The sequence below is a fragment of the Megalopta genalis genome, chromosome 7, assembly GCF_051020955.1.
Source record: "Megalopta genalis isolate 19385.01 chromosome 7, iyMegGena1_principal, whole genome shotgun sequence".
Classification (NCBI taxonomy): Eukaryota; Metazoa; Arthropoda; class Insecta; order Hymenoptera; family Halictidae; genus Megalopta; species Megalopta genalis.
The window spans coordinates 18,694,218-18,718,620 of NC_135019.1; the positions used below are offsets into that span (position 1 = coordinate 18,694,218).

General features: G+C 33.6%; 1 protein-coding gene across 9 annotated transcripts in view; it reads right to left on the reverse strand.

Moving 5' to 3' along the window:
* The window catches only part of smash (smallish), a 368,080-nt gene that overhangs the window by 76,285 nt on the left and 267,392 nt on the right, over nucleotides 1-24,403 (reverse strand). For 2 of the 9 annotated variants that reach the window (XM_076523763.1, XM_076523762.1), the window contains exon 2: nucleotides 6,038-6,152. The exons of 6 other annotated variants lie outside the window; for them this stretch is intronic. The gene's annotated coding sequence lies outside the window, so the exon portion shown is untranslated. Of the gene's footprint in view, nucleotides 1-6,037; nucleotides 6,153-6,195; nucleotides 6,274-16,786; nucleotides 16,862-24,403 lie in introns of all 9 variants that reach the window. One more of the 9 variants, XM_076523764.1, reaches the window with a different exon arrangement.

Genomic DNA, 24,403 nt, shown 5'->3' on the forward strand with positions numbered 1-24,403 from the left:
TTTTAATATCTTTTAATGTCCGTAGCTTGTCCCTGCGTCAACCGATTTTGTCGAAGTTTTCATTACATACAATAAGTTATCGAGACCTACAAACCACATTGTTGAAATTTTCATTATAGGCTTAAACAAAAAGATAGATATTATTTACCATACTATTCCTTCTACCATCTAATAAAAGTTCAAGCCATTTTGTTCACTTTCAAAAAAGTTATTCTGTTTTACAGGTATACGAATATTGCTGCGAGTCACTGTAATTATTACTGATTCTGAATCGTCACTGGGTAAATGATGTTTCTTATCACAGAAAGAAAATAAACATGTCATTAGTTCATTACAAATTTATAAACGTCGTACGCGTATACAAATCTGCAGTCAATTAACAATTAAATCAGTCACTTGTCATTGTAACTGTCGCGTAGATTTATCGACGATGAAAATGAAGTATTTTTAAATTCGAAGATGTTAATTTGTAAAGTTCGATTTTCGAAATCGTAATGATAAGGAACTTAATCCTTCTTTAATTACTGATTAACAATTGATGATCGTTACTGGTTTTGCACTCCGAAATCATTCTTTCGTAGGTAGAGTTCGATGATGACAAAATTAGAGTTTCTTAAAAAATTCGCATCTATGGAAAAAGCATGTTTTCGTGGATGTTATTGATCATTTCTGTTGCAACTATTACCCGCACAGATAATAGCATATACACTATCAAATAAGTACTTTAAGTTCATTGTTAGATGCGATACAGTTACAACATTTTAGAACAACAAATTGATATGGCATTTGATTATTATAACAATAGTTCAAGAAAACAAAGCGGAGGAACATGATTCATAAAAGGGTGAATTTGGACTGTGAAAAGGCGAATTTAATTTACAAAGTAGAAAATTTGATTTAGATAAAGTAGCTTTTGATTTTGAAAAAGGTAAGTTTGAATTTTTGAATATATCAATTTGATTTGAAGAAAGGTGGGTATGATTTACTTACAAAAGGATGAATTTGGAATATTGAACCTGTAGACTTTCGATTTTATGTATTCATGATCAAAATGAGTGAGTGATGTTTAAACCTTGAACGTAATTATTTAAAAATTCATGTAATCTAATTAATTCGGAAATATGCAATATTTCCTGAAACGATAATTGACAGTAATTGGCAGTTCGGTTAATGGTTAAATCAGTTAAATCATTGAACGACCATAATTATTGATGATGAAAAGAAATATCTATTCGGCTTCTGTTTTTCGCAGTTCATGATTTTTCTTTTCCATAATTATAATTAATAATTATAATAATAAATAGCTAATAATTATAATAATAAATAGCTAATAATTATAATTAATAATTATAATAATAAATAGCTAATAATTATAATTAATAATTATAATAATAAATAGCTAATAATTATAATTAATAATTATAATAATAAATAGCTAATAATTATAATTAATAATTATAATAATAAATAGCTAATAATAATAATTATAATTATAATAATAAATAGCTAATGTTTCGGAACTTGGTTTCTCTGTCTCCATAACCATACAAACGGCGAAATCAACTCACGCGAGCAACACGTTTCGATGAGACTGCGACGCAGCTATGGGCACGTTTTCCCCGTCACGATTCGCGTGATCGCATGTGGATTCTATCGTCACGCTTGTGCAGATTCAGCGATGGGAATGAAACACCTCGTACTATTGTCAACAAACGATGAACTAATGCTTTTAGACTGTTAGAAAGTGCACTCATTTAAATTCAGTGGGAATAAATAATATTCCACAGAAGAATTTCTATTCTAATTCTTTTCTAGTTCGTAGAACGAAACGCGAACGGACATACGCGAATTCTCTTATAAATAAAATAACAAACAATTAATAATATTGATTGATGAAGACTTGTTAAGGTGGTATCCTAGTATGAGTCTTTGAAAAAAATCGATTTTTTTACATTTTCTTGAAGAATGTGTAAGTTCAAAAGTAAATTTACGAAACCTTATGTCTGAATTTTTAAAATTAAGAATCTTTGATTGATCATTTCTAATGTGAATGACCATTATTAGTATACAAAACTTTAAATGCGTTCGTCCCGAAAGTATGTTTTCCAAAACGATGATCATCATATTTCAAAATCGACTTAACCAATTGCATTCGAAATTTAGGTGCACATTCGGTATAATTATGCTTACAATCTATACCAAGAAACACCTAAAATTTTGATTTTTTACATTTCCTTAGGCTCTCAATATCGCAAAATCAATAGAAAAAAAATCGATGATCAAATTTTAAGTGTTATCGTCACCTTTTTAATTATCGACCTTTCTCTTTCGTTCTAGTATCTGATATAGTCAAACTCATACTAATTAAGAATCTTACTGCGTTGCATTTTCGTGTTCGTGGAAACAAAGGAATCTGCATCACAAAGATTCGCCACGTAATAAAGAAAGTTATCGTATGCATTGTTATCATTTTTACCATAAATTAATCTCTGACAGGAGCTATCATTGTAGCCAACAGAGCAACCTTATGGAAGTTAACTATCCCCACTTAGAATAGCAATCAAACGTCAACTTAGCGAACATCTGCACGAAGTTGTGGGTCAAATCAATACACAGACGATTATTAGAAGTTCAATACGTTTACATTAGACCATTTGAAATCCCATAGATCTCTATTTATTAACCAGTTGCATTTACTGGTCGATTTCCTTGTACATTATTATAGACAGATATGTACTTTGAAGACGTACTAAACCAAGTCTGATGTAAAAACTCGAGCAATTGACCAAATGATAATATTATCACCGTAGTAATCCAGGCATTTCGTTCAGGTATCAAAAATACGGCTTGAAATAATATAAAGGACAAAGATTTTTACGTAATTCTAGTCGGAGCTACAGTGACATATAAAATGAAGCTGTAAAATGATATATCAATTGTTTCCGAAATCTATCTATTACAATAATAATAACAATTCAAACATTTATGACTAGACTGCGGATCTTTATGCAAAATAAAAATTGCCAACGTCAATTCTAAGAAGCAGAAGTTAAATAAAAATCTTCTTCTTTTACTCATTCTAAAAAGTTAGAAACAATGCGACGATGTAGCTAAATTTTTCTAATATTTTCACTTCTCTGTATTTCACTGATCCATTCTTGCAGAAAATGCATAAAACATGAAGTAGGTAGAAAGCAGGGCTTGAATGCAACCATAAACTTTTATAAATATAGGTTATTTAGTAAACTTTTAACTTCTGAATTATTCCTTTTTCTGGTTTAAGTTAACTTTTATATTAACACTTTAAATCTGTTATAAAAGTTCAATTTTAGCAGTTATATATTTTATATTTGATTAATAAAAATTCTGAAAGAACATTTATTTCTTAACATATATTTTAAGGCAAGCTATAAAAGTTTATACGTACTGGATTACATGTGTAGACGTGTGTTAAAAATGACACGGATCATTAAGTTAAGATAATAGAGATCACTACTTTCAACCTCAAATCTGAATGGTAAATTTGTTTGAAAGAACTTTTTTCAGAAAGTTAAAGTTCTGTTACTGTCCAACTAGATCATATCCCTGTTTGCGAAATGGTAAAAATTTCTTATAAAAACGCATACAAAAACGCACATATGGAATAAAAGTTTTAGCGAATTTATAGCTGTTTTTTTAGGACAGAAAAGTTAAAAGTAAACAAATAACTGTTATATGAAAAATAAATGAATATTTTAACGGTTTCATTCAAGACCTGGTAGAAAGAAATGTTTCTTTTCCTTCATTCTATCCACATATTTAGCTGTTCAAAAACCAAAAATCAAAGTGATTCGTAACATATTAACAAATTTATGGCTAAACTTTATGTTCTGTCAAGGTTATACCAAGATTAGCACTACGTTAAAAGGTTAACAAGGTGAAAACTACGTCTATGAACTGAGTACGCATTAACTTATTAACAAATTAATTCAGCACTTATGTTGATTACATTCCTAGATTCAGGATTTCGATTTTTTGACTTTTCTCGACAAAATTCATTGGAATGTACACTGGAAGGCCGAACAAATAGAAACCCCCAAGAAAAAGTTTAATCAAATTGATTTCTTCATTCTCAGAAAGATCAAAGTGACCGCTATACACCCCCACTTTTCTATGGAATTTTCGCGCAAGAATGGCACGAGCTTTCCGAACAACGCAATATAAACAATTGCTCAGGAAGCCCGAAGAGGGAGAGAGCATATTTATCGTCGGTGGCCCTTCGTAGCCTTTGTACTTGCTCGTGCGTGTGTGCCTAACTGCGTGCGTGTGCATCGTGTGCGGATCGTGTGTGCAGCGTGTGCATCGTGTGCACGTTAGCCCGAGGAGCGGTGGCTAGGTCACGGTCAGGGCGATGCCCTCTTCCCTCGGAAGAGAGGAGAGAGACTTTACGTCGGTTCTCCTCAGCTTCTTCGTCCTCCTCCTCCTCTTCTTCTTCGCCTTGTTAGATCATGCTGAAAGTCCCCCCTCTCGGATGAGCCACGCATCCGTTCGAGCGTATCTTTCCTGGCGACGCACAGTGGTACGGAAGCCCGAAATCATTGTCAAAATCATAAAAATCGAAGTTGTCAGTGGCGAGGTTTTGAAACTCCCGGATTGGCTAATTAGACGAGGCCTCTATGGGGTGGGAAGAAACGACACGAGCCATACTTTTATACCCGAGTGACAATTGCACTTCAAACTGCGAGTTTGTTGGGCAATCATTTCGCGCGAGCCGCAGTGCGAAGTGCCAAATATCGTTTTATCGAAGGCAGTACTTTCAATTCTGTAATATGGGTATTGTTCCTAGTGGAAAATACAACAGTGTTTAACGCTAACATATCAAGAATTGTTAACCGTTACATTTGTAAACCGATAAATTGTAGATTATAAGAGGAAATGGAACGCATTCATTGTTATGGACGTAACTTTTGCATCTGAGGCGGCCCTGCTTTTAAACTTACCGGAACAATAGCTTAAACTTTTATCTTGCTGTAGTTAAGAAATTAGCTGCAGCGACCTGCACGTTTATCAATTCTAGTCATTTTTTATGAGACAGCGTATGAAATACTGGCTCAAATGGAATAACTTTTAAAAAATCTAGCCAAATTACACTAATTGTTTTGAGATGTTAGAAAAGCCACTTTATTAGACAACGTTGGAAATTGTTTTGGAAAAATTGCAATTTATTGAATTGAAAACAATTGTTTCAATTACGCGTTTTTTATGTTCAGAATCTTTGGATAGCGAATATCGATTAAGCAGAAAACAAGTGTTTCTGATAATTGAAGGAAATTTAATGATGGCACCAGTTCAATAATTGAACATTTTTTAAACGACAAATATGTGAGCAAGATGAAGAAATTATTTTCTGCTGTCAGGATGAAATGGTGGCAATTACGTACACAGGACTGAATCCAGATTTTTGTCAAAATTTGAAAATTCTGATTCGTAATCAGAATTCCCGAATACGTGGAGATACCAAATTTTTTGTTGTTTGACTATTTACTTCGATTAAGGGAGGGCATTCCGACAAAACTCAACTACCAGTAATATTCTAGGTAATATTTTGAAAATATGCATTCTGATAGTATTTCATACGCTGATTTGAATTATGTGCGGATTACTTTGCCAACTAATTTTTTTGGCCTTGGTGGCAATAATTATCACTAAACTTAAAGTATCTCGAACAATAACAATGTTTTTGAGCTGAAAGCTTTTGTTTACTACCAACAAAATTAGTTGGCAAAGTAATTTGCACATAATTTGCGACAGCGTAAAAAGTGCCATAAAAATGCACATTTACGAAATATTATCCGGTAAATTATTGGTGTAGAAGATTTTTGCCTTAATGTCCTACCTGAAGTCGGCCGTTTTTGCGAATCAAGTGCCGTTTTTAGACACGTCGTACGGCCGATGCATGGTGAACGAGCCGCGTACACCGCGATCACGTAATTTACGGGACGGCCTCCAGCGTGTCATATTTATCGCGTGACGCCCCGGGCTTTCATGGGAAACTCACTTTTCATAGAATTCGGCGGGGTACGCCCCTCCCCCACGATTATGCCTCCGCTATAATTTATTTGCGACTGATGTTGCTCTGGTATATTTCCGTGTATTGGTTAAGTCAATTTGATCTAGAAGTAGACAATTTTGAATTCTTCTCTGACAGCTACTTACGTGGATGAAGAAATACGTGAATAGGGTGGCAAACTCGAGGTACTCGTTAATTAGTGTATGTGAGGTCGTAGTACTCACCTAAAACAGAAACAGAAACAATATAATTAGCGAGGTAATGCCAGGAAAATATAATTGTGTTTAACAGGCGTACAGTAATTTCTCCACGAGTGTCACAATTTTGCTGTACCATGAGTGTCGCTGTGCTATTGCTACGCTTATGTGATTTATCGATTTTCTCGCTACGCCGATGGAAAGTTCGTCGGAATCAGTCAAACATATGGTGCGGCATGCGCCGCGACTCCTTTGACTCAAATTTCCAGAAGTCAACACAAAATAGTCTGTTTGGGTGTGAGTCGGGTAAGAAAAACCGCGGAGCTACAAGATATGTGGTAGGTACTAGGTACGTGACCATCAATTCGTGGCATGTGGCCTCTCAATTGCCTTCGAATCGTCGCATGTGGTCTCCAAATTGCCTTCGCATCGTGACATGTGGTCTCCGAATTGCCTTCGAATCGTGGCAAAAAATTAAAAATAAAAAAGTTAAATCATCGTTTTTACTTTAGCATTACTATGTGTTCATATTAATGTACACCGTCATGCTGGCCGGTGCCTTTTTTGCCGACTGTCCCGAGCTTCTATAAAAACGAGCCGCGGGACTCGAAGAATCGTGTCCGAGTGCCTGGCGATTACCGTTTTCAATTCCGAGCTCCGGGCCTTTTAGGGAGAATTTACTGTATATCCAAAGATTACCTTCTGGAAGAACAATGCTCTGTTATTTCTAGCTTCCCATAAGCCACAGTAAATAAGAAGCTAAGTGACACATGTCGCCGGCGCACCTAACGCATGGTTAGCGCCGCAACTCGTTTAAAACGGTCGAAGTTTCGCGGACGAACTTCTCCGTGAGCCAAGAGTAAGTACCGATAAATCTATATTCTGGCTCGTTAGAAACAAAGGAACCAGGAAGAATTCCGTGAAATAAGTTCAGTAAGCGTAATAAATTCGTCGATCCATCAATAGCCGTTCGGTTTAACTATTACGTTAAGGCGTTCATCCACGCGTTGCGTCGAGCTCTGTAATTTATCGACTTGTTTGCACCGTACGAACGTCCGCGTGATCACTGTCGGGAGAGACGATGGAAATCATCGATAAGAGGCCGTCACACCCTCGCGGAAAGATCATCGCGGAAGTCTCCCTGGCCCGAGTGATCGACTTTATTCCGCGCCGCCCACGTGCACTCGTAAATATAATTTCTCGCTAATCGCGCACGCCACGGAACGCCGACTATTAACCACCCAGCGAGCCACGCTCTGTGCTGCCTCTAAACGGTTCCACTGCATCAAGGGTGCATTCTGTCGAATCAAACGAGCCAACTCGACCCATATGCGCCGCTGATTCATTTCAACTAGCCAATTCAGCGTGCACTTCTGCTCGTGTCTCTGCGCGGTCGCTTCTTCGAAAGACACGCGAAACTTTGTCAGAGTGATAATCGGGGTATTAGATGCTAGCTTCGAAACTCCAGTTGGACATTATTCGAATTATTTTGAATAAGTACTTATCTAAGATAATTATACGAATTAATACCTTCCTTTTAGTCGAACATTTTATTCGAATAAAAATTATTCATTATTCGTCATAAATTAGTCTGTTTAAAATCATTCGAATGGAGATCGTGAAATTATTCGAATAATACTGCGGGTAATTGTTGACTGTCTTTATTTTTATGTAATTTTGTAAGAACATATTTATACGAATACATATATCCCATTCGAATGTGAATTCTTATTCAAATAAATTCTTATTTAAAAATTAATTTTTATTCAAATAAATTCTTATTCGAATGAATCCTTATTTGAATAAAATCTTATTTAAATAAAATTTAATTCGAATGAATTCTTATTTGAATACAATTTTGTGCAAATAAAATCTTATTCAAATATATCATTATCTAAATAAATTTTTATTCGATGGATATTTATTCCATACTATCGAATAGAATTCTATTAATTAGTCTTTCTCTCTAATTTGTCATCTAAATAAAATTATGTCCAATTTTCTGACTTAGACTGATACATTAGGTCCTGAATATCTACGTTAAAAATTCTCACAATGTTAGAGTAATTTAATTAAAAGTGATTAATGCGCGTATGTGAATTTATTTAGATCTTTCGTCATTTCTGTTATAATGTGTACTCGAATTAAGAAATGTATTCTATTATCCTCTATGAAAGAATCTTCATAATTTCAGCAATTTGAAAATAAAAAATATGAAATTGTAAGTATTTAAGAAATTATATACGACGAGGAAGAATGATATACATATATCCTTTTTTTCAAAAATATATTAACGTGGATGCACTATCCTACCAATGTTAGGCATCCTGCTTCTAAATGAAATCTTTCCTAAAATTTACTTATGCAAAATATTTTCCATTAGCTTGTGTGCACTTTCCAACAAGAGGCTAGGTCAATTATCACTTTATAGTAGAAATTGGTATTCCTTCAAGCAAATTCTTAGGATGTACTAGCAGTTTCATCTGACTGGCACTGCTTCGAAAACTTGTCGACATTTATCAATAAGCATGAAACTGCGGAGACAGATTTGGTGAATAGAAATTAATAACAATTTCTGCGTAAAACTAAATATAATATTTTACTTGTATTTTAACTTTTCTTGCGTTGCTCGCATTAAATAAACAAATCTTTAAGTACAATATTTATGACGTCTTCGTATGTAAACAAATGTGATTGTATCATTATTATCACGTCGACTGTCACCATTGATTGTAAAATCTTAGTAGCACAATTCGTCGTTCATCTTTAAAACTTTATTTTCGTAAACCGAATTTCATAAAGATGTTTTCTTTGATTAAATAAATTACTACTTATAATTTCACCGCATTTTCCAATTTGTTAAGTAAAAAAACTTTTACATTATCTACAATCGAAAATGTCACATGCAGTAGCTTAATACCCATAGAATGTTGAATGTTATCGTAGTGATAGTTTTCCAGATTCTATGATTTGATTGATTTGTTTCCTATTGTATAAAAACTGTATTAAACAGAACATAGAAATAATGTAATGTAATATAATATAATATAATATAATATAATATAATATAATATAATATAATATGATATAATATAATATAATATAATATAATATAATATAATATAATATGATATGATATAATATAATATAATATAATATAATATAATATAATATAATATAATATAATATAATATAATATAATATAATATAATATAATATAATATAATATAATATAATATAATATAATATAATATAATATAATATAATATAATATAATATAATATAATATAATATAATATAAAATATAGAATAGGATATAATAGAATATAATAGTTCTTGCTATACGGGGGTAATCTAAGGTTAGTGAATAAATCATGCTATTTAGAAACCGCGTTATGAAGATGAATCAACTGTGGTAGATTACAACGTTACAGAATGACTGTCGCAATTTTTGCACCAAATTACAGGAGGACCTGGATTATTCAAACATCTCGCATCTGCACTCTTTATCATTCGAACACATTGTATTTATAAACAAATCGATCTAAGGTGGCCTGCATACAATAACATTCATTATATAAATCAGTGATGATTTAATCTAGCATTTTTATTGAGTAACTGTACTATTATTTGAACTCGCTAATATATTCATAAAATTTTCAACATACACATAAATTACAGAGATCTACAAAATGCATTATTTAAATCTTTGTTCTAGGCTGTCTTTGTTCAGATGAAAAAGTTGACAAAACGTTGTATGAGATCTTTAGAACGTCTTATTACAATACTAAATAAAAAAGAGACAATATAAAAAAAAACAGTAAAAGAAAATGTATAGAAAGTGATAGTTCAACAGATGGCAGAGGAGAAATTATATTAAATGACGAAAGTAATCATGAAGAAAATTATGTCGCAGAGAGAGAGAGAGAGAGAGAGAGAGAGAGAGAGAGAGAGAGAGAGAGAGAGAGAATGGTTGTTTTGCACAGGCCTTTACTCCAGACATATATGGCGAACAATGGGATCAACGTATAAAATGTTACCGATGGATCTGCGAAGACTGTGATGCATTTCACGCGACGGAGAAAGGCAAACAAATTTTCTGAAAATGTCAAACAGGGTCTCATATTATGAACCCATGTTTTTGAAGAAGCGAAATATTTTCCCTGTATTTTCCAGTAGATTGTAGAAGAATACATATTTTAGTTTTAGATCTCTTAACACTATTTTGACCAATATTTTGTATTATACAATTTACCGAATTAATTTTGTGATGACTGTAGCAAACGTCGAAAATAGGAAACATAGATAATATAGAAAATAATTCTTATAAAAAATTATTAAAAATTGTCATTTAACCTTTTTGATAAAAATTCTGTTAAATAGAAATTATTTAACCCCTTAATGCACAGTTTTTTTTAAAAAGGCCGGCCAAAAATAATCAATTTTTTTTAATATAAAAAAACACAATTTAGAACGTTGTCTTGGCAAGAAAATTACAAAAATACAAAAATAATGGATATTTATGCAATTGGTATGATTTCTAATTTTCAGAATATTACTATTATTATTATTATTGTTATTATTATTATTATTATTATTGTTATTATATTTTATTTTACATTATATTTTAGTAAAATATATATTGAAAAATGAGCGAATCAGAATCTGAATATGAATACGCTGTCGGAAAGCGGTTCACAAGGAAGAGATAAGTCGTAAGTGGTAAGTAGAAAAAGGATATATTTTATACTTGAATAAGTAAGTGTTATAGCTTACAATCCCATTAAATGATAAATATCAATAAAACGATTGTTTTGTTTTTGCTTTCACATTGTTATTTTCAATTCTCGATTGCATTCGAGTGTGAAAAATTATAGCAACATAAAGTACAACGCCGCTCGAATTATCTCGAGTGTGCACAGTTTGGCCAGTTTAGCGCGCCCGAGTTAACTCGAGCGTGCACGTTAAGGGGTTAAAGGTGTTCATCGACACATTCGGTAGAGATAGCGGTAAACGTGCATCTACATTTAATAAAAGTGTTTTTAATACAAAATTATGATTTCAAAGAAGAATGAGTCTCATATTAGGCATCTTTACCTTATATCGAAACCTTATTTTGAAATTACCGCGTCGCAAGAGGGTAGACCGCACATATGAAATTAATTTCGCGAGGCAAGCAGCAGCCGAATTATTGAATCAGCAGCAAATAGAATGCGAGCAGTAAGGGAACAAAAAAGCTGGAATGAAACGGTCGCTGTATTTTCGTGCTCAGTCAATGCAAACGATTCTATTTCCTAGATCTATCGCGACGAATAGAGTGCACGCTCTACATGGGGACCCCGGGAGACGGCCGTGAGGCGTCAGCATATCAGCGTATGCAATCGTGAAACCAGACGGGAGAAGCCCCGTAGGTGCACTCTCCCGTATAATGCAGTTATCGGCGCGGCGGGCTACGTTAATTGCATCGCGAGAAAGTGGGGCATCTTGAAACTGCGATCTCCCGGTGTCCTCCTCGACGTCGCGAAGGGAACTGCTGAGGCCGCTGCTGAGGACGCTGCTGCGATGCCTTCCTTCTTGTTGTTCTTACGCGTGTTCTAAGCCTCTCGCGTCCTTCGTAATTCGCGAGCGTGCGTGCCTTTTCCGTCGCGATGATTTATTCACGTCGCAGCCGTGAGAATCGTTCCGTGCATCGAGCGATAATCGTCGGGAACCCGAGTCACTTTCTCCGCGACGCAACTCAAATTCACCGCAGGCATCACGAACGACACGTTTATTTTTGCCCCGTGCCGCCGTAATATGGGGCAACTGTTACCCAAAAGCGGTCAGAACTATTTTTAGATTGAAATCACATATTTATGACCAATTTTTGTATTTTTTACAGCGAGGTTTTATGTTCTATGCAAGTTATATATCTTACCATACTACTTTAGTTCTAATTAGAATTATTCTTATGATTATTATTATTATTATTGTTATTTGATGGAATATTAAAATTATTATTAAAATTAATCGTTGTGTATATTAGAATTTTTCCGTTACTTCCTATCGGCACTCTGTCATTATCACTATTATTTTTACAATAATCACTTATTATTGTTAACATTGTATCGTATACCATCCCAAAATCTTCTACAAACCGATGGAAAGCGAAAATCAACTATCAGTAATTTTCCAGATAAAATCTTTACGCTGATTCGAATTGTATGCAAATTATTTTACCAATGAATTTTCTTGATAATAAAAAGATTTTTTTAAGGAAGAAAATCGGATTGAAATGTCTATATCCAACTCTCTTCGACATCATATACACAAATTGCAGTTAAAAATTCAGCTCGAAAACTCTGTTATGGTTATTTCAATTTTAACAATTATTCGTTAATTATTAACAAGAAAAAAATTGTTCTATTGCCATCAAAATTAGTTGGCAAAATAATTTACACATAATTCGAATCAGCGTAAAAAATGCCATCAAAGTGAAAATTTTCAAAATTTTGTCTACAAAATTACTGATATATTTGATTTTCGCCTGAATCCTCAACGACCTATTATGCAGGTAATTCAAGGTCAACTATAGGAGCAAAAGAAACTTTCTTACATCACAGAAGATGTTCGAAGTAATGGCCGTTTGCGCGTAAATGCAAAGTAGTAGTTTTCGCATCGGTGCATCACGTTCCCGCTGTCTTATTGCCTCTGCAGATCGTTACTTGAGATATAATCTATAATTAACCTATAGCAGCAGATTAATCTGCAGATTTTTATTAATATCTCCAATAAATTATGACCACCCTGTATTGCAAGTCAGAATGCATATACGACAAATTATGCTTTCCCAATCTCTCCAAAATGATTGCAAGAAACAGAAGTTGAATGGACGTGTATTTTTTCTTTCGATAAACTCCAAAAAAACAGTAGAACATAATGTAATGTAAGCTAATAATAATGCAATAATGCATCACTTATAACTAAACTTACACAGTTCTCAAATCAATTAATATGTGTTGCTTTATAAGAAAGACAAGACGGAAATTATTTAAACTTTTCGTCACTTTCATTATAATGTAAGCTTGAACATTGGTATTTATTAAGTCGTTTCATAAGATAGAATCTTGATAATTTCAACAATTTGGAAAGAAGAAATATGAGACCGGTCATTTGAACTGGCATGGTAGCTTTATTGTTAAATTCATGATTCACGGTTCAGAATTTCGTTCTTATCATAATCATATAAAATCCATAATCTACTAATTGGATGTATCTTCTACATTAAGTTATTTAAACTTACTTAATTGCGGGCATCCGATTTTGCGACAATACGAAGGCGGAGTCTGTCTGATTATCACCAAGAAAAGATATTGTCTATGAAATGAATGTGATATTAATTTTTACATAAAAAATAAATATAACATGTATTGCACATTTCAATTTCAAAATATTTCATAGCTGTTACGAAGTTAAAGAAAGGAAGGACTTGTATTGAAGGAAAAATGATTGCTTCCCCGATACCAGGGAACAGAGAAGAGTAACGGAAAAGAAATCGAAACAAAAGAAAATCGCATACATTTACGCATGCTTGAACCAGATTGTATCTCGTTTGCCTCGTATGAGATATCTAGCGTAAGAAATCTGACATCATTATTAATTAATCGATAACAACAGTTACAGAAATCATAAACGTACGAAAAGTAGAAAATTCATTGATAAGTAATAATATTTACATACTCGTATTGACAGACTCGTTGTCAGCATTTACGGTTAAGTAAATACGATAATAATACTAATAATATTAATAATATTAGTAATACTAATAATACTAATAATACTAGTAATACTAATAACACTAATAATACTAGTAATACTAATAACACTAGTAATACTAATAATACTAGTAATACTAATAAGACTATTAATACTAATAATATTAACAATATGCCGTCCGGTGGCACCACGCTGGTGCCATGCAAAAACTATCTGTTGTATGCCGGTGGTACCACTTTGGTGCCATTTTAAAGAACTGAAATAACATTTGAACTATATTTCTTGGGTGTTAAAAGGCAGCAAACTAACTATAGCATTGTGCTTATTTCACTAAGGATTAAGTACGAAAATTCTTGGATGACATATCTTAATTTTAGGAATTTATATTACCGCCATCTTCGAAATTTTTGTTTAAATCCAAAATTTCCAAGCTATTATGCCGGCGTCAAACAAAAGAATCATATCTAAGATCTGCGGACGGCATAGTGTTAACAATACAAACAATACAAACAATACTAATAATACTAACATTTTAATAATACTAATACTTTATTGATATCAACAGGAAAAACTCCTTCTTGCATAGTGTACGGTAAGAAATAAGATATAAAAACATGTATAAAAAAACCCAGAAAAGAAGTAGATTAATATGATAGAACGAAGAATGTGGAATGAACTAGAATCTTCTCGTATGAAAAGAAAAGTCAATATTGAAAATGCCGATAGGGTAACTCGGTGAAATGACATCGCGATACCAAGTACTTTCACACCGACGTAATTCGGATTCCTTATATGTGGACCAGTCCACGTGCCGTATCGCATGTGCCACGCTATCGGAAGCGATTAAAATCAGTGTGAAATCTCGGATAAGATGTACAAAACTCGCGTCGGACGAATCGCGAAGCGGGTCGCGAAGTATCGGGCACAGGCAAAAAATGAATTTTACATCACTCCAGGGGATTCCGAACGCGGTCAAGATTGTTTAGAAAGTTGACTTTGCTACTTCGGTGAAACCGTAATGCTAAAACTACCTTGTAAGATAACTTCTCTACATAAGCGAGCGTTGTCGCGAGCCCCGGAGTTTCAATGGGATTCACTCGAGGCATGTAATGCCCAAAGCTGATACGCACGTTGTACAACACGTTTACTCGAACTAGTCAAATTGACTTCAGGTCGCTAAATCACTGACTCGGATGACGATTTTATGATTTGCGATCAGGTTTTATGATTTGCGTCGCACAAGCAGGTTGCAGAAAATTGGACGAGATAAGAAAATACACGTAGAATATCGCCAAGTGAATTCGACAAAATATTATTTGCTGTCAGACAAGGTGAATCTCGTTTGTAATATTTATATGAATGCAAAGTGTGTAATTTAATTAGCATACTGCGGATCTTTATAATAAAAGGAAAATGTTTTGCATTAGTTGTAGGGAACAGGAGTTAAAAACTTCATGAAAGTCAACTATAAATGAATAAGTAAATCACAGTTAAAGAAACATGTGTGACTCCTTTTGAAAGTTTTTTAAAATTAAGAATAATGTATGAACAATATTGCGAAATGCTTTTGATTTCTTTACTGTTCGGAATTTCATTTACTCAGTTCTACTATAAACGTGTCAAATCCACAATTTAGCGATAAAACGAATAGAACAACTAATTTGTTTATAGTACACAACCAGATTTATAGAAAATTGATGGAAAATATGATTAAACAGTTTGTGACTCTTTGCGTAAAAGGAAAATTTTTTCCATTAAAACTGTAAGAAACGAGCCTCAAACAAAGCCGTACGTCTTCTATCAATAATTTTAATAAATTGCATCAAGTAAACGTATAAAATACACAATCTAACGAGAGAGATGAAACAGAAGTAATTTGTTTTGTTCTACATAATCAAATTCTAGAAAATTAGTGAAAATATGATTAAACAGATTCTAGAAAATTAGTGAAAATATGATTATACAGATTATAGAAAATTAGTGAAAATATGATTAAACAGATTCTAGAAAATTAGTGAAAATATGATTAAACAGATTCTAGAAAATTAGTGAAAATATGATTATACAGATTATAGAAAATTAGTGAAAATATGATTAAACAGATTCTAGAAAATTAGTGAAAATATGATTATACAGATTATAGAAAATTAGTGAAAATATGATTAAACAGATTCTAGAAAATTAGTGAAAATATGATTAAACAGATTCTAGAAAATTAGTGAAAATATGATTAAACAGATTCTAGAAAATTAGTGAAAATATGATTAAACAGATTAAACTTTAAAATATTAAATAAAGCTGTATTTTTTTCTATCAATAATTTTAATAAATCGCATGACATAAGCACATAAAACCAACAGTCTAATGATGAAACGAAAGCTATTTGACTAGTGCCATGAAACCAGGTTCCACGAAACTGATAAGAGTACAATCGAATGCTGAAAATATGATCGAACTTTGAAAAGTATGGTTCGCAGAACGAAAGAAGGGAATTTCTAGTGGATTATCAAGTAACAAGTAGGTAAAATTTAAAACAGTAGCAAGATTAAAGGAATTCAGCAATATAAATGCAGGAAGATTGATATCTATTCGTCTTCTGCGCCATGCAATTAATGCAGACAATTTTTGTTTTGCATAAATTCCGCAGTCTACTGACGAGAGAAGTCTACATTTGGCAGAGGAAGCTAAATTGTCCTATTATTCCGTTGATTTTCCTACGCATTGATCAACTCAATTTTGATCTAAAAAATAGAGAATTTTCAATTTTTCAGCGACAACTACTTACGTGTATGAGAAAGCACGTGGTGCGGCAGTGACTGCGAAGTACTCGTCAATTTGTATATGCAATCATAGTACTCACCTAAAACAAACAGATACAATAGTAATTAGAAATGCTTAGAAAATATGATTGTGTTCAATAGACATATTTGTTTATCACACATGCATAAATTACAATTTAGTTATATACTTCTTATATTTTGTTTACGGTCTACATTTCTTTTAAGAACATATGTATGCTATCTGCCATAATTACTGACAGACAAAATTAAATACTAGCACGCAGTTTCTAATAATAGCGACAAAACGAAGGAAATAAGTACAGTAAGTTTTCCCCAATTGTCCCTCAGATTACGCACAAAAACGGACAATTTGGGGAGAAGAGATACGATTATTCAAGCCTCGCGGTTCGATTTTATAGTTTGACAACAATTATAAAAACGAGTCCCAAGGCTCGAATAATCGTGTCATCTCTTCCCAAATTGTCTACTTTTGCTTACAAGCTGACGGACAATTTTAAAAGAATTTACTGTAATTTGTTCTGTGTTACAGAATCTAGAGAACTAGTAAAAATATGATTGTACAGATTGTGGATTTGTATAGTATGTAAAATTTTCTCCATAAAGCAGTAAGAAACAGATGCCACATAAAGTTGAATTTCTTCTTTTAAGAATATGAATAAATTGCATAAGATATATGCATTAAATCCACAGTTTAGTAATGAAACAAAAGCAATTTCATTTGTGCAACACAATCAAGTTCTAAAAATTTTGCGAAAATATAATCATACAAATTGCAAATCTTTATGCGAATTGAAAATGTTCACCATTGAAACTGTACGAACCTACGCTATGAAATAAAGCTGTATTTCTTCTGCCAATAATTTTAATAAATCGTATAAAATAGATACAAAACCCACAATCTAATGACGAAACAAAAGCAATATGATTTGTACTACGAATTCTACTAAACCGATAGTGTACTACAAATGCCGAAATCTTTGAAATCCGATTCGCAGTACGAAAGAGTAAAAATTTGTAGTGTGTTGCCGGGCAAATCGAATCTCGCTCGAAAAATTCTGGGAGCACGAAAACCACCTAACGCGATGAAACGAAATGATCAAGAAATTCCACATCGAACTAGCAAGTACTGCTTCTGCAAAAACACTTTTACCTTCTAACAAGACGTGTACGCGTACACCTATACACGCACGATAAACAGAAAATAAGGCATATAATTCCCGTGTAATATACCGCGTCATTGCGGTTTTCAAATTGATTTTACCGAATGGTATTAGATCGCTTCTAATTATTCTTCTTTCACCTTATACAGGGAGCCCAGTTTCCTACGATCATTCTCGATGATTCACCGCGACTAAATGCTGTGTTCTGTTTCTGACTGTTTTCAAATTTTTATTTTGCAGTTTCAAGTTGCTGTTTCAATGTCGTTCGATCTTGAACTTTAGTCGTTTCTAATAAAACTGACATTATTAAGTCCCTAATATTTATATTCATCATTATTATTATTTTCACTTTCCCACTTCTTTTTCTTCTCTTTCTTTCTATTGCTTGTAAATCTTCTTAAACTTTTTGTAACAAAGGATTTTCCTCGTATATACATATGCAGGGTGACCCAAAATTATGGTTGTAAAGTATGATTCGAGGTTAAAAAATATGATTCCTGAGGTCATTTGAAATAACATTTTTCTCGACGAAAATACAATCCGTGGCTTCGTTTACGGGTTATTAGCGAGAAACACTGACCAATGAGAGGCGAGCTCGGATGGCGCAGGCGGCATATTATTGCATTCCTCAAATTCGAAGCGGGTGAATATTATCCCTCAGTGTCGCGCCATTTTTGACCCGTGACAAAATTTCCTATAAACAAATTTCGGCTGACATAAGAACTGGATCTCGAGTGACCTACGTTCATCCTGCGAGGGTTAACATACGGTAAAAGAATCCTTCAGTTACTCGACTTTAGTTGGAAATCGTTTATGCATTCTAGCGAGGCGAACACTAAACTTATTATAATTTACATCGTTTGTTATGGTCCCGTGTTTTCACGTCGTATGATAATATCTATTGAAACGTGCGGATCGACGGATTCGTGATCGAGGTGCGTCCAGCGAGCGGCGCTTTTTGCAGCATCGACACGGTGGCGCGGCGGCACGCTTTTTTTACGGCAAAACAATAATCGTAAAAATGCAGCACTCGTAAACCTGGCTGAATTTATGGTCGTAATTCGCCCGGCGTTATGACGATTCTTCGGAATTATTGCGCTTGGCATTCTTTCCGGGCGTATTTCAGTTCGCGACGTCAGTCCCGTAGCGAGAGACCAACATTATCCCCGAGTTTGTTGCCGACAATGATCGTTGGACACTGCCGGAGCTTAAATGCTTTTACGGGACCTTCTTCTGGCTTCGAAACTAATGAAATAACGACACCTCGTTTCTGTTATGGTTTTAAGTATCTGTTGCGCTTGAGCTGATCAAGCGTGGATTCGTGGAACGTGTGCATAGCGATGCCTAGAGTAGTGGAGCCAGTTACCGTGGGGCAGCCAATTACTGTGCCTTTACTTTATTTTTATGCGTGACTAATTTCATATTTGTGGAATAAGACATTTTAATCCTTATTATTTCAATTCAATGAATCTTTACTTTAATCGTCTAGAGATTTTTGGCCCTTTTACGTAACTTACCGTAGATTTCGTCGAGAAAACATAAAACATTCAAGTCCCAAGGTATGCAAATCATTGGTTCGAAAGTTATACGCGTTCAAAATTGACGAATTTCAAGCACGTTTTGAACTCCGTTTGGAGACGCAGTTCCATGAGTGGCGCCGCTAGATAGCAGCACAAATATTTAAAAAATTCCCCATAAGAGCCGCCAGGTGGCAGTACAAGCATGTATGAGTAGCCATTTTGGCTAATCTTTACATTGAGGGTTATGTCAGGATTAGAACGCGTTTAAGATGGCTTTAAACGCGTATAACTTTTAATCCAATGGTTTGCGCACCTTGGGAATTGAATTTCTGAAGTTTTCTCGACAAAATTTACGGGAATATACATAAAAAAGTCAAAAATCTCTGGACCCGTAAAGTAAAATTTAACCTTTTTTAATACTGAATTCGCGAAATTTTGCACGAAGTCTATGAGAAAGTTTAAGAAAATACTGAATGAAGATGAACATTTAATAAAATAAATCGTTCTAGATAAGACGTCTCTATGTTAATTGTTTCGTTAAAACGTGTAAAGATTACGGTAAAATAAAACAGTAATTGTTTATTTAAATTTTTGTTCTAAGTTCCAATTACAGTAGTTTATTTACTGTGCATGATAAATGAACCTATTTTTCGCTCGATGCGTTCATTACTGTGCTGTTTACGACAGATTTAGGCCTATACAACCTCAAACACAATATTGTCATATTTTTAAAGATAAGAACTACAAATATGAAATTTTAGTAATCTCTAATGCGAACTTTTAAATGGTTTAATATGATATTACATTTTTTGTATAGATAATAAAATTCCTTAAAGCATGTTAAATATTACATTTTTACAGTCATTGATGTTCAGTATTCATGAAGTAACTGATCTTTGCAGGTCGTAGGTCATAGATACACAATAAATGGCCATAGAACTTTATTTTCTTTCGCCTTGATTCGTATTAATAAAGTTCAGTATTACGAAGGAAAGAGTGTATTCGTTGTAAATTGTTTCAATCCCACAGCATCAACCAAATTATTACGCAAAGCTTATATTATGTTAACATAATATTGTTTTGTTTCTTCTTATTATCTCGCTTGTTTACAGAAATACAAATATTGTTTTGATGTAAACATTGGAAATCGTTTTGGTTGAATGTCAAACAATTCGATACCGTATTATAAAAAACAATTTCATTGATTGATGACGTCTGCGCAAAATTAAGATAAATTTTCTTGGACGATAACTGTTCCGGATGACTAGCATTTCTATGCAAAATAAAAATTGCCTGCATTGATTTCAATTTCATGCCTTTCATTAATTATTTTACTGACTTGAAAATGATACAACAGTACTTTTAAATTCAATAAAGGTTTCAAGAAATGCGCTGTCTAATTATAAATGACCGGAATTAATAATGATTATTATCATCATCAATAATGATCATTGGCAACGAACAAATATTTTCGGTTCATTGTAATTGTTATTTGAGCCGTTTATTTTGAAAGTGGCATGAGTCACTTTACCGTAATGAAAAGTGGTGATTTTTTAATGTTTATACGAAATTATCTCAGTATCCTGAGATAACAAAAACAAGTAAATCTTCTCGAAAGTTAGCATCCATATTTTTAAACGTGTTAAAACGCAACCCTTAAATATATCGACTTAAAAGCAAAGTGACTTATGCCACTTTCAAAATAAACGGCTCATTTGTAACCAAAAATTAAAATCTATTGATCATGTGTTTTTTTTAACAACGTCTTTTACATTCGCGGGTTAATAGCTTTAATTTGAATAATAAACACTGTTGTTTTGGATCCCTGCACAGCAGTGAATAGACTGTACTATTTACCAAAAAACAATTTGTGTAACAAATTATATATCCACCATTGTGTTTGATTAGTATTTTTATGATGTTGGTAGTAAATAGATTTCTCTCTCTGTGTTTACATGTTAAGTGTTTGAGCAAATAGTATTAGAACTTTCCATGTAGAAGAACTAACAGAAAAGATACCGAATAAACTGATTACACTGTGTGCGTGTGTCGCAGATATATACATAAGAAACTTTTATTTATCTATCAGCTATAATCACTTATCGTGATAATCACTCGATACTTAATTGACGCAATTCTTATGTCGAGGAGATCTAATCACGTGAAAAGTGATTTAGTCACGTAAAGCACAAGTTTTTAATCGAACATTAAGTTACAGATGTAGGTAATCTTTAGGTAAACCTTTCGACATATTCATTTCATGGCTCCTGTATACAGTAAATTCTCCCTAATTAGCCCTCAGCTTGTGCGCAAAAATGGACAATTTGGGAAGAGAAGATACAATTATTCAAGTTATTTAATCGAACGTTTTAGAAATTTTTCGGTACTAAAATGTGGATCTAGTCTAAATCTGTAGTAACGTAGACTGCGGATCTGCAAAATAGTAATTTTCAAAGACGATTGTAAGAAACATGAATCCAATCAAAATAAATTGTTTCTCTTAATAATTTCGATAAGTTGAAAATGGCGTAATAAAATTATTAAATTCTCCTTGCATCTTCACAATTTTATATTTCAACCGTTCATTTTTGCTACAAATGCATAAAATCACTATATTGGTTCCCTGTATTCGTAATCATTTCAATTATCTGAAAATAATGCCGCAATATCTACATTTAAATCTTTCAAATGATTTTGCTGTCTTGCTTTCGATCCACCTATTTTTCTCAGGAATGCATAAAATCCGTAGATCGTTCGCGACAGAAGGAGCCGAACAAAACAGCGATTCCAAGAGCAAACGATTGCGTTGCTCTGTGCAAGATGCATCTTCCATGCATAAAATTGGAAGCCTAGATATAAATGAAGCACAGTACTGTTTCGAAAGTATTAAAATCGCGTGAGACACGATAGAATAAATTACGGAAAAGAATTATGGCGGACGTCGTGGGACCGTAACTTCAGCAGATCGAAGGAACACTGTCGCTGATCCACCTTTAACGGTTCTCACGGATGTCGGTAATATTAATGATCCACTTAAACCGACAATAATATGTTTCTACCAACGATTTATAAGTGCTGCCCAGGGAACGTAAGACGAGCTCGATATTTCCCCTCATTGAATATCGCAGAAGCGAGGGTGCTGGGACGATTTACGCCCGCATCTTGCCTGCACCCGACACCTTGCAGGAAATATTTCAAAAATATGTTCGCGTTATATCACATTCAGGTGTCGCGAGAACGATGATGAATTAGACTACGGACCCTTCTGCGTACATACATTTTCATAACGTCAGCTATAATGAGGCCGATGATGCCTTATCTGCAGCAGGTTGCGCAAATATTCTAACGAATAGGTTGAAAATATTTATATATAAAAAGGCATGATTTGTTTGTAACGTAATTCTTCTTGACAGTGCAGGGAACAGTATTTTATGATATTGCAATAAATTGTAAGAAATGTCTGACAATTTGGAGTAATAAAAAAGTGGGCAATATTTATATGTAAGACGACATGAATAGTTCAATAAGTAACTCGTGTTAACAGTGCAAGATACAGTATTTCATGAAAAATATATTGTAATAAATACGTAAAAGTTTATAGTAACAAATAGGTGTGAAAGTCGAAAAATAATTACCACAGATGCATATTCGAAGAAGAAAATATTAATTGAAGGGTTCGTTGGTAAAATGTAAAATAAACGTGACATTTTCTCAGGTAAAAAGTAAAACGAACATAACTCGTCTCAAGAGTGCAAGAGGCAATAATTTATACCAAATCGAAATTGATTTTTAGCCAAAATAAGTTACAAAATAAATGCATTCGTGTTTCGAATGATCCAAAATTGTGTGCTAAAAAATGAAAGCTGCGAGGAATAATTTTTCGTGCGTGGCACATCGACGTCTGGCGAGAAATTTCGAAAACAGAAACGAGAAATAAAATTATGGGCGTCGGGATAAGAATCTTCGGCTTGTCGATCAACGTTATCTGGATAAAAAGAAATATTACACGTTAAACGATCGACCCGAAGCCGGTGACTCGTGCGAGTCGCTCCTCTGAATTTGCATTACTGGGACGAAACGATAAATTGTCGATGTTTGCGACGAAATGCTCGAGAGTAAAAAGAGAAAGGTGAGGACGCGTAGTATGCCGAGTGCGCGAAACATCAGGCATAGACATAAATACGTGGTATGATAAACGACGCGGCGTTAATTGGTCTCCAACGGTGTGCGTGTCTACCTTTTGGTTAAGTGAACCGATCAAATGCCGGTCTAGGGCTCCGGCTAATCGCCGGGAGAACTCGCAGACTCGTATTTCGGCGCGACAGAAAAATCTTGCTGAATTAATGGCGATATGGCTACCGGTACAATATTTATTGCCGCGACTTTAATAGAATGTTACATTCGTTATGTCGCGCATTAACTGGTTTGCTCGGCTGCGAAACGCGGATTCGTTAATAAGATGATAGCGTGCACCACAATCATGCTACTTGTAAGAATTATTCATTGGCTCAAATCTTCTTTCTCTGTTAATTTTCTTTAATTTTTCCATCTGTTTGAAAAATTACGATACTATATAGATACTCATATAGATACATAAAATGTAGTAAACTACATTCTTCATGAGATTATAAATAGCAGAGATGCAATTATGTGAACTATGAAATCATAGTTACTCATGATATGCCATAGTTAATATACAGTTATCGACGAAAGTTAAGAAATTTGATATTTTAATAAGTATGTGTCTCATTAAATTAGAAGTAGATATTATAGTGAAGCACATAAAACATTGTTTATATTACAGTATTATTTTATATAGCGCATACGACAGATAAAAAAATAATAAAAATAAAAAAGATAAAGTAAAATGGAAAATTGAAAAATTATAAAAAAAATAAAATGAATACTTCTGTTGACATAA